At 40.4% G+C, this 12,577-nt stretch overlaps 1 protein-coding gene across 1 annotated transcript in view; it reads right to left on the bottom strand.

Annotated features, from left to right (window-relative positions):
- Positions 1–12,577, bottom strand: part of LOC139166873 (complement factor H-like) — a 1,233,958-nt gene that overhangs the window by 549,488 nt on the left and 671,893 nt on the right. The window lies entirely within an intron of this gene.

Raw genomic sequence — 12,577 nt, 5'->3', positions numbered from 1 at the left:
TTTTGTTAGGATTATATAAAGTATTTAATCTACTCTGTGGCCTGAAGGTTAATTCAGGACCTAATTAAGAAGAAGGTTCATTTATATTTCATTTAAGAAAATGATTCTCCAATTGTACTATATAAGGTCTATATAGTACAATATAGTACCAGGTGAGCCAGCCAATGTCCTCCGTGTTAACCACCAGTAACATAGTCACATCTTGTTGGCTGCCATCGCCTTAGCAAAAAGGGATTCATGACTGAAAACTTGTTTACTGAAGCACAGAAGTCAAAGTATAGAGTAGTAAAATTCAGAAAAAATGACAAAAACGAACAGATTTTAGTTGTCGTTATTATGAGCCCGTGTGTGTCCTCCTAAGGAACACCATGAGCTCAGACCAACGGTAAATATATTTATGGGATTTCAAATACCCATGGAGACCCAAATACCCCTTAATAAAGATGTCTACAGAAGAAAAAATTGAGCAGCAAGCTTCTGCGTGGTAAATTGTTATTTTTGTACACCATGAGGTACCCAGATGATTACTCAAATGATAAATGGATGACATTTTTGTGGCAATGTTTAGTTTCAAGATGCCTCCAAAAATAGAAGGGAGGAGAAAGTATAAAACACAACTATAATCATCTAATTACATCAAGAAGAGTGTGAACCACAATGCTATTTTTTAAAGAAAAAAAGAAAATAGAGAGGAAGTATTCATTTAACTATGTGGTCTCTCTTCATCTTTACTTGATCATTTCTGTCTGGGAAACACTGGTTTAGAAAAAAGTCAAAATCGGGCTGAAACATCCACTATTGCTGCTTACGCGCAACAGTGTGTTCCTGTCTCCTTTTGTTGCCATCTAGTGGTCCTCCGAATCTTTGCAGCCCAAGTCTAGGAGTCTGAACAGCGCGCGGTCCGAGAATTTTGGGAACTTTTGCGAAGGTTGCATTGTGGCAAAAGTGGTTCTTACCTTAAGCCAGCTGCAGGTGCAAAGACAACGGGATGAGGCTGAGAGATTGGGCTGCCAATGCAGATGTTTTGGAGGCGAAGTTTTATTTTATTCCAGGCGAGGATTTTACGCTTCTGTCCTAGAACTTAGCAACAAGAGAACAAAAGAGGACCGCCGGTTTCTCCCAGATGATGCCACCGATCGGCCGGGATGGCCTGCTTTTGCTAACTCAAGAATTACGAGCAAGAGGAGCCTGAAAGCCCTCCCTGCCTGGAAGCCCCGCCTTCCACCCGTAAAAGTCCCCCTCCTGCCCTCGCCTTACTATTTACACGAAAGTAGGGAGCTGATTCAGATGTTCCGCGCGCAAAGACGCGCCCCGAATCCGCTTTTGGTTAAGCGGGGAAATTCTGGGAGAATTGCTTTCAAAACAAGATTATTTTTTTAATGCTCTCGTCTCTACATCCTCACCCGGACAAAAGACCTGTCGAAATCCTTAGGAGGTACTTTTGATTCAGTGTGTATCTGGTAGTAACGTTTCCGATGGGGAAATGAGGAAACGATATGGTGCAATCCACTTTTTATGTACGCGGGTGAATTAAATTGCTCTCGCCCCGTTTCCCAAATAAGTTGTCCCTTCCACCATATCTTATGCTACCAGACTTGAAATTCTGGGCTTTGACAACTTAGAACTATGCAGCCTTCAGTATAGTCGGTAGTGTAGTTCATAAAATTATCTGCTACAATGTCCTACCTGCCAATAACTACTTCAGCTTCAACCACAACATTACATGAGAACATAATGTATACAAACTTAAACTGAACTGCTCCAAACTCAATTGCAGAAAATACGACTTCAGCAAGAGTGGTCAATGCCTGGAATACACCACCCAACTCTATGGTTTCATCCCCAAACCCCCCAAATTTTAAGCTTAGACTGCTACTGTTGACTTCACCCCATTCCTAAGAGGTTTGTAAGAGGCATGCATAAGCATGCCTACAGCTCCTTTCCTAATGCCCCCATTTATTTTTTATTTGTATGCATTTCATGTATTCAATTCATCTTTATACTCATATGTACTATCTAATACATTTTTGACAAAACAATAATAATAATAATAATAATAATAATAATAATAATAATAATGAATGAGGGGCACCTGTTGGCTGTCCCTTCTTATCAGGAGATAGGACAGAAGAAGGAACGTTGCTTTGGAAGTTCATATATCTTAAAGCATATTTGACAGATAACCCTGCAGTCTCTGTTGGAAGACCACTACTATAGAAGTGTAGTTTGGAGTAGTAATGTAATACAAAGACAGTTGGGTGACTTTGGACTAGTCACTCTGTCTATGGAACCAACTACCCCCCAATGTCTGTACTGCTCCCACCCTACTGACCTGCCGCAACGGCACTGTTGTGTATGTAAATATTGTATGAATATCTAAATACCAAGGTTGGACTGTTGGATTTCTAGAAGGGACCGTTACCTTAAGCAAGGTGCTCAGCCCGCTGGAACTGAGCCAGGACCTTCCGGAGGTGATGGTTATTAAAGTACAGACAGAGCATGTTCGAATGAACAATTTCTTTTATTAGAAAAGTAGAAAATAAAGTTTGTCTGAAGAGACATAAAATGCACATCTACATGGTTAATGAAGATGAAGCGTAATGGAGGTTCTCTAAAGCTAGAGACCGCCTTCTTCTCCAAGAAGAAGGATGTGAGCAAACAGGTTACATCACAAAGGAGGAGCTACATTAATAAACAGAGTTAACTATCTAACTACTGGATGTTTCTCAATGTCTTTGGAGGCTGTCAAAATCACAGCGTGACATGGACAAAGTTCAGTATTTGAATGACGGTCACTGATTGGCTGCGATTCAAGAGCAGGAAAGTAAATGGTATAAATAGAGGCAGCCTGTGCGCGCCTCTGATCTTACATCACGATTAGCAATTTTGACAGTTGGCAGTTAGGAACATTACATCCAAGCCTCAAATAAATAAAGTTTTGGTTACAACGTGTCGGACTCTGACTCAATCTATAACACTGGCGACGAAGAGACTCGAACCGACGCAAGAAATCTAAACATGGAAACTTCATCTGGTTCTGGTTATCTTGGCGCAAAAAACAAAGTCTAAAGGAATTTGAGATGTGAGTTGATTTTTTTGATTCTCCTCAATTCACCTTCTTTCTTCGGCAGCAACGTTTCTCCTCCTCTTCTTCCTCCTCCTCCTCCCATCCAAATTCCGAGCTTTTATTTCTTTCCTAATGGATTTGCACGCATTATATGCTTTTACATTGATTCCTAAGGGAAAAATTGCTTCTACTTACAAACTTTTCTACTTAAGAACCTGGTCACAGGATGAATTAAGTTCTTAAGTAGAGGTACCACTGTATATGCCTTTATCAACAGAAAGCCTGACATGTAGAGGATTAACTCTTTGATTATAGGAAGTGGACAGCCTGTTTTTGCAAAATTCCAGTTCTCTTTTTTGTAATTATTTATTTATAATTGTTATTTATTTATAATTATACCATAGCATAATAATTATTATTAATTTATAATTCTACCATAGCAGATAACGTGATAGGCAGAGAATAAGCAAATGAAATCTACGTTGTTGAATTAAAACAAAACCCATCCAAATAAGTATTCTGTGGCCTATAGTGCTACCACTCAGAGCTTTCTTGCTTATTAAAGAGTTCGTAGTTTTCTTATGCAAGTAACAATTCAGTCATTATGATAAATAGCGGTTACCTGTTTATGAACTTTGATGTGAACACAACCCACAGATGACATTAAAAGCCAGAAGAAGCACAGTGAAGCTTGTCTTCCGGTAAGGGGTGAGAGGAATGCTGAGTCTACCAATAAGTCTATAAATTATGGGAGGGAGGGGTTTTCCCATACACTGTTTTTCCAATGTTTTTTTTCTCAAAAAAAATCTATTTCTGTTTGTAAGCCTGCAGGAGCTTTACAGCAAGTGACAGACAGAGAGAAAAAATCTCCTTCCTAAATGGAAATGTAAAAAATGAAACTGATGCAATATGAAGCACAACCCCTTTTTCCAAACAATTAATCTTTTATTTATCAGATGGAAAATTCTGCTTTCACATAGAAAATGAAGAGAAAGTGTCCCCTGCAAATATTCTTCTTTCATGCAGCTATTAACAGCCAGCACATATCTCATCTCCTCATACAGAAGATGCTATTCTCTCTGCTTCTCATATTCAGAGGATGGTTGCCTGCAAATAGACAAATCATAGCTAATAGCTACTGTAACAATGAAAACTAAATCACTCTGAACATACATTAATCGTGTAGAGTCATTTTTGACAGTGTTGTGCTTTTGAGGAAACTTTGCTGTAAAATATACAGTACAGCTACAAAAAATTAATAATAATCTAGGGCTTTCATCTTTGACCAAGGACTCAAATGAACAATTTATATTGCTTAACTATTTTTTCAAGATAACTTAATTTTTTCTGAGGACTTTTTGGATACTTCTTAATTTTTCATTGTTTTTCTAACACAAACACAATACTGGAAGAGGAAATTGACAGATCATTTGTGACAGTGGGTTTGTTAATTTGCATTGCTGTCAACTTTAAATTAGTCTTCCCCCCCCAACAATTACAATCATGTTTTTGAGAATACTGTATAGTGACCTTTTTTTGCCATTATTCTGCCCCACATTTTTATCTTTTTAAAACATGTTCAGTTCTGATTAATTTTGAAGATGTATAGCTCCTTACTTAAGGCAATGTTATACATTTATATTTTTAATTAATTCAGATAAAAAGAAAAAGAATGGAACCTTGAATTGTACCTGGGTATCAATTGAATTAAAGAGAAGGCACTTCACAAATAGTCACCTATGCTTTAGAACAGTGATGGCAAACCTTTTTTCCCTAGGGTACCAAAAGAGCATGCATGCACACTATTGTACATGCATGAGTGCCCACACCCATAATTCAATGCCTGAAGAGGGCAGAAACAATTTCTCCCGCTCCCCTGAAGCCCTCTGGAGGCCGGAAACAGCCTGTTTCCCAACTTCTGTTGGGCCCAGTAGGCTCGTGTTTCGCAAAGGCTTCCCTGGAGCTGGGGGAGGGCAAAAACACCCTCCCACATCCCCCTGGAGGCTCTCTGGAAGCCCAAAACACCCTCCCAGAGCCTCTGTGCTACACAAAAATCAGTTGGCCGGCACACAGAAGCATGTTAGAGCTGAGCTAGGGCAATGGCTCACGTGCCAGCAGATATGGCTCCTCGTGCCACCTGTAGTATGCATGCCATAGGTTCACCATCACTGCTTTAAAAGATGGATAACTCATATCAATCAAAATAAAGATACTTTACCGAAAACCCAATATATCCCACTATCTGTTCATCCATTCAATATCCATATCAAAAATCCCTAAGGAAAAGTCATCAAATGTTTTCTCATTTCCAAAGATGTTATACTGTAGTTGTTCAATCTTAACTATGAAATCAATATTATAAATTAAAAGTCTGATATTATCAGAACAGTGGTGGGTTGCTCCTGGTTTGTCCTGGTTCTTAGAACCGGTAAGGGTCCGCCCACCCACCGTGGATGCTTTTGAGAGACTCACAGGAACACTTCTTTAGTAGACAACTTCTCTGTACATCCATCAGCTTGCAGTCTGACAGCTAGCTCTTTTCTAGGGAGCTGTCAGATGCATCAGCCAATAGTGTTTGAGCATTCTCCTGCTGGACCTGGGTGAAATTACATACACAGCCTAACATTAGATACAAGCATTGAAGATGAAGATGTTAGACAGAGTTGGAAATCCAATAGCGAAGAGTGACATCTTGTGGGAAATGATGGTACTGCAAGACATTCCCATAAATCATAGCTGACCAAGTTAAGCTCCTCCCACTTCATTCAGCCAGGCAGAATCAACGTTTCTCCAAAACTGAATGCTCAAACTGAATTTGTATGAGGCCAGACAAGATGAAATATCTTTCACAAAACCAGTCTCACTCTAAGTTATTCCCAAGTATTGACCTGATTCAATTCACTCCTGTTGGGAAAAAAAATCCCATCCGGTTCCAAGCCGTGAGAAAGGCACTGGAAATAAAAGGGAGGGTGATTGGAAAGGCTTTATTGATGAGCACAACCAACAACAGCGTGTAGTTCCGGGACAGTTCACAAATTAGCTTGATGAGTGCAAGGATTTTTATACAGTTTCTGAGATGTTGCAGGGGATTGTAAAGTGGTTAATCCCATTATGTCATAAAGGTCATGTCCTATCCTTCTTAATCCCATCAGATGGAACGAAAGATGTTTTGTTTATTGGCCCAGATTTCTTAATGGACACAAAATAGAAACATAGAAACATAGAAGACTGACGGCAGAAAAGGACCTCTAGTCTGCCCTTATACTATTTCCTGTATTTTATCTTGCAATGGATATATGTTTATCCCAGGCATGTTTAAATTCAGTTACTGTGGATTTACCAACCACGTCTGCTGGAAGTTTGTTCCAAGGATATACTACTCTTTCAGTGAAATAATATTTTCTCACATTGCTTTTGATCTTTCCCCCAACTAACTTCAGATTGTGTCCCCTTGTTCTTGTGTTCACTTTCCTATTAAAAACACTTCCCTCCTGAACCTTATTTAACCCTTTAACATATTTAAATGTTTCGATCACGTCCCCCCTTTTCCTTCTGTCCTCCAGACTATACAGATTGAGTTCATTAAGTCTTTCCTGATACGTTTTATGCTTAAGACCTTCCACCATTCTTGTAGCCCGTCTTTGGACCCGTTCAATTTTGTCAATATCTTTTTGTAGGTGAGGTCTCCAGAACTGAACACAGTATTCCAAATGTGGTCTCACCAGCGCTCTATATAAGGGGATCACAATCTCCCTCTTCCTGCTTGTTATACCTCTAGCTAAGCAGCCAAGCATCCTACTTGCTTTTCCTACCACCCGACCACACTGCTCACCCATTTTGAGACTGTCAGAAATCACTACCCCTAAATCCTTCTCTTCTGAAGTTTTTGCTAACACAAAATATATGTCTAAAGGCTTCAGGCATCTGCTGGAGGCTGTTGGGGTTGCTTTTTGCCTTTGTTAAGATTGTTCTCCATTTCCTCTTTGGGAAAATATAATACTCTGCCTCTTTTAATATTTCTCAAAATATTTCATTCTTCAGGGGGGGGGGGCTTCCCACACTCCTTTCAAGACAGGGTGGGTAACTCCTGCTTTTGTTTCAACCCTGGTCAGTGAAGGGCTGCAAAAAGTTTACTACCAATACTGTGGGCATAGCTTATTTTGTGGGTGTTGCTTGCCGGCCATATGACCAGGTGGGAGGAGCTTGATGATCATGTGACTAGCAATGGCTTAAAGGTCATGTGACTAGCTTATTTTGTGGCCAACTTGACATCACTCATGTCAAGGGTTGGGGTTAGGGTTAGGGTTAGAGTGCCTTGCCTCCCCTTGCCTCAAAGAGACACAATTTCCCTCCCATTCTCTCATTCTCTGTCTCCCTTTTTTCTCTTTCTCTCTTTCTATTTACTATTACTGAACATTCAAAATATACTATTTAATTCTATGTATATATGCCATATGTGTACATACATATTACACACAGGCACACAAAAATATCTACTATCTACTATATAAACTGTATGTGAATGTATATATACACACATACACATACACACACACATAAACAGCTCTTCTAAAATTATACACATTTATATACTGCAATAGGAAGAACATACCCAGAGCCGAGAAGGGGGAAAAAATAAATTAAAAAAAAAAATTCTACTGGTTCTGCATACCTGACCGTACCCGTAGGAGCCAATCCCTGACCCGGATGACAGGGAAGTTATGCAGATGCATCAAGAAATTATGAATGGGTAGGAATGAAATCTGTAGCCATAAGAACATGAGAACATAAGAAGAGCCATACTGAATCAGGCCAAAGCCCATCGAGTCCAGCATTCTGTGTAACACAATGGCCCACCAGTTGTACATGGGGATCTTAAGCAGAAAGAGAAGGCAAAACCCTCCCTTTCCCTTGACCCCCAACAAATGGTAGCCAAGGGAATCCTGCCTGCCTCAACCAACATAGAAGTGGCACTTGGACATCCGTTTCAATAACCACCAATACACTTGGAATCCATAAATCTGTCTAGTTCTGCCTTGAAGCTATCAAGGCTGACAGCTGTCACAACCTCTTCTGGAAGTGAATTCCATAAACCAACGACCCTTTGGGTGAAAAAATATTTCCCTTTATTTGTCCTCACTTTCTTCCCTACGAGCTTTATGGAGTGCCCCCTCGTCCTAGTATTCGGTGATAGAGAAAAGAATTTTTCTCTATCCACCTTTTCTATCCCATGCATGATTTTATACACTTTGATCAAGACAGATTTTAATCTTTGGGAGGCTTATGGAGAAAAATCCGTGCAGTATCTGGCAGAGGCTTAATGAAAAAGCATTTTTCCTTATACTTTCACCTTTAAAGTCAGAAGATGTTGTGGTTAGCTCTGGCCCAGCTCCTGCCCCAAGGAATGTGGAGGTGGAGGTGGGGGAAACATCCACATGCTGCAGGCCTGTTTTGCTCCCGATGGAATCTGCCGACGAAGCCTCCTCTGACCAAGGAAGGGTGAGTGACAGGGAAGAGAGGAGTTCGGCAGACAGCCCAGGAGGAGATCAGTCATCTATATCATCCCTGGATTCCGAACAAGAATTAATGACACATCCATTCATGCGTAGAGTGATACATAGGAGACAACAACTGAAGGATTATTACAAGAGAAAATGAGGCCACCTGTGGTTGGGTGGGGCTGCTGTCATTAGTGCTACAGATAAAAGTGCAGCTTGGGTTTTAGTCTCATGGCAGTTTATCTGATTCATTGTTTCATCAAGATCCTGGTTTTTGTGCTGTTCAAGATTGTGTGGGGACTTTCTGGACTTTAGAATTGGACTCAATTTCCCAGTTATTGGGTGAGCAATTGGATTGCATTTAACCTGTGCCTTGTGTGTACCAGAAAATCCCTTTGACATTTAAAAAGGGAGCTGTTTCTGTTTTTCTGTTTATAAAAACTTTGGGGGTTTTCTTTTATTGTGTGGCGTGTGTCTTCCTGGACTAATTACCCTGTAATTACGGGCGGTTGAAACATGCCGGCAGAACAGAAGAGCTGGGTTTACTCTTGGCACTTTTTAAAGGTTTTATGGTATGCATATGTCCCAAAGGCAATTTTTCAAAAGGCAACTGAACTTTGCTTTTCCTTGAAGACATTTCGCTTCTCATCCAAGAAGTGTCATAAGTTCTGACTGAATGGTGGATGATGGAAGGATGTATATTCCTTACAGTCATTTGGTCATTAACGTTATTTCTGAGAGTTGTTGAAGCCTCTTTATCTGAGGCCCTAGGGCCATAGTTCCCTCTAAGCTGAGCAGTGAGCAATGGCTCACTTAAAAATCACCATCAACTCAGAGTTTTTCAAACCTGCCCAGAAGCCGAGAGGGAAAGAGTGAGAGGGAAAGAGTGCCGCCCAGTCCCGAAGGGACTTCCGCTCAGACACTATACTTTTCCACCCACCCCCCAAAAAAATTAGAGGGAACACTGCCTAGGGCTCAGATAAACCTGGCTGAGATAAATGTAGGGCTCGGATAACCCTCAACCAGAGGTGAGTTGCTCCCAGTTCAGACTGGGATTTTCCCCCGCTCACTGGACCAGGAGCGATGGCCGGCTGGCCACACCCCCAAACCGGCTGTCTCAGCAGCATCATAGGCAGCGCCATTTTGGTTTTGACACTGTGCATATGCACAAGCGCACCCACACAGTGCGTGAGGAAATGAACTGGCAGCGAGGTAAGTTAGAACCCATCCCTGCCCTCCACAATTCAGTCAGAACTGAAGAAGCTTCTTGGATGAGAAGTAAAACATCTTCAAGTCAACATCTTCAAACAAGTCTAGTTGCCTTTTGAAAAAGCACCTTTGGAACAACCTGGACCTGGATGACTGAAAATCTCAATAGATATATGCAGTGGAAGTTTTAACCTTTGCACAGAGTTGAATAAAGTCAGGATGTTTACTCAGCTAGGGAAACAAAATAAGTTACTAATTGTTCTGTCAAGCTCTCTGGTAGACTCCTCCCAAAAATTCACAGGTACAATTTTCAGACACACACACGTTTGAAAATTCAAAACAATGTTCTTTATAATGAAAATTAACTTAAACTAAGCCCTCTTTTGGTATAGCAAAGAGCACTCGTCTTCAAACAAACTGGTGATTTGTACAAGTCCCTTATCAGTTCTGTGATACTTAGCTTGCAGCTGTGAGGCAATTCACAGTCCTTCTTCTTTCACACAGTGAAACACACTTTGCTCTGGTTTAGTTTCAAAGCGGGGAAAAATCAGCACACAAAAGGTCAAAGTCAGTAAAGCAGTCACGAAACACAATGATCAGATAATCCTCCACAATGGCCAAACCCACAGGCTGCTATTTATAGCAGCCTCACTAATTACCACAGCCCCACCCAACCACAGGTGGCCTCATTTTCTGTGATAATAATCTCTCAGTTGTTGTTGTTGCCTATGCATCACTCTCCACATGCGTGGCTGTACCATTAACTCTTGTTCTGAATCCAAGGAGGAGCTAGATAATTGATCTCCTTCTGAGCTGTCTGCCACTGTCTCCTTCACCCTGTCACTCATGTCTTCTTGGTCAGAGGAGCCTTCATCAGCAGATTCCACCGGGGGGGGGGGCAAAACAGGCCTGCAGCATGTGGATGTCTCCCCCACATCCACAGTCCTTGGGGCAGGAGCTGGGCCAGAGCTAACCACAACACTAACAAGACTTATATAATGTGTCATCTTTCAGGAAATCGGCTGTAGTTGATATTTTATCAATTTGCATGCATATTATTACAGATTTCTGCAGATTGTGTAAAATCTTCTAAAATTCTGAACACTTAGCACTTTATTAATTTATTATTTATTAAACTTATATGCTGCTCAATCCCTCAATCTAGCAACTCTGGGCGGCATATACATTTAATAAAGAAATAAAATGTGAAAGATTTGGGAGAAAAATCAACCTGAGGTCACAAGCCTATTGATATGTAGTATATTCTGAATTTCTGATAGATTATCATTGCCTGCCAGTAGGCAGAACAGTGCAAGTACAATCACAGACATGGCTGAAATAACTCTATTCTAACTCTGAAGTAAGAATGAAGCAATCAGAAAATAATATACTTATAAACACTTGTAAATTATAAAATGCAAATTATAAAATGCAGAGTTACTGCATCACCCACCGTGAGACTTCCTGTTGCTTTCTTAGAAACACCTATTGTTCTTTCTCCCTATTCATAGAAATTGTAGGCCTTTAAGCCACAGCTGACAAACATGTGGTAACAAGGGTGCAGTCAGCTCAAGAGTTGTATTAGTAGGCAGGTGTCCAGCCTAACAATAGATACAAGCATTGAAGATATTAGATAGATTTGGAAATCCAATAGCTAAGAGTGATATCTTGTGGGAATTGATGGTACTGCAAGACATTCCCATAAATCATAGCTGACCAAGTTAAGCTCCTCCCACTTGATTCAGCCAGGCATAATCAACGTTTCTCAATGAATTTGTATGAAGCCAGACAAGATAAATATCTTTCGGGCAACCAGTCTTTCTCTAAGGTATTCCCAAGTATTGGCTTGATTCAATTTACTCCTGTTGGAAGAAAAATCCGATCCGGTTCAAAGCCAGGAGAAAGGCACTACAAATAAAAGGGAGGCTGATTGGTGAGCAGAACCACCAACAACAGCATGTAGTTCTGGGAAAGCTGACAAATTAGTTTGTTGAGTGCAAGGATTTTATACAGTTTCTGAGATGTTGCAGGGTATTGTACAATGTAGTGAGCCTGGTGTCTTTAGCTATTCTGATGGTGGTAGACTTAATCCTATATGTCCTAAAGGTCATGACCTATCCTCCTTAATGCTATCAGATAGAACCGAAGATGTTTTGTTTATGAATAGATTGGCTCAGATTTCTTAATGGGCACAAAATATTCATTTCTTTAAAACTTCAGGCATCTGCTGGAGGCTGTTGGGGCTGCTTTGGGAGTCCCCAGACCAATTGGCAATGCCAGGTCTTCATACCCTTGTGGAAGGATGGGGAGTAGATCTCACCCTGGCAGGATGACATGGTTCATCAGGTAGCATGGACCCGTGCTATTTCCCAGGAAGAATTGCTTAACCACCATGTTACTATTTACTATTTTGTCTTGATCTCAAGCGTAAAAGAGCAATATTTCAACACCTCTAGCAAAAACTTTCAATAAGGTTTGTAAAAAATGCCCAGCTCTTCTTTAAAAATTGTACAGTATTTGGTTAAATAAGGGAGACAAGGTTTCACATTAGATTTGCCTTAAACAAAGAACAGAAATTAAATGTTGAACAATAAAAAACACAGTTCTGTACTTGTGCAATATACTCTATGGATTGGAGCCGCCTTTCTGAAACCCCACTCATAATTATTAATGCATCATTGGGTATTTCTTATATACACAACAGCAATGTATTATGCACACTTGAATATAATAAATAGCCTCCGAGTCTACGGAGAGGGGCGGCATACAAATCTAATAAATAAATAAATAAATAAATGAATGA

Source organism: Erythrolamprus reginae, chromosome 4, assembly GCF_031021105.1.
Source record: "Erythrolamprus reginae isolate rEryReg1 chromosome 4, rEryReg1.hap1, whole genome shotgun sequence".
NCBI classification, from domain to species: Eukaryota; Metazoa; Chordata; class Lepidosauria; order Squamata; family Dipsadidae; genus Erythrolamprus; species Erythrolamprus reginae.
Note: the sequence above shows the minus strand (reverse complement) of the source record. Positions and strands in the feature narration are given on the sequence as shown.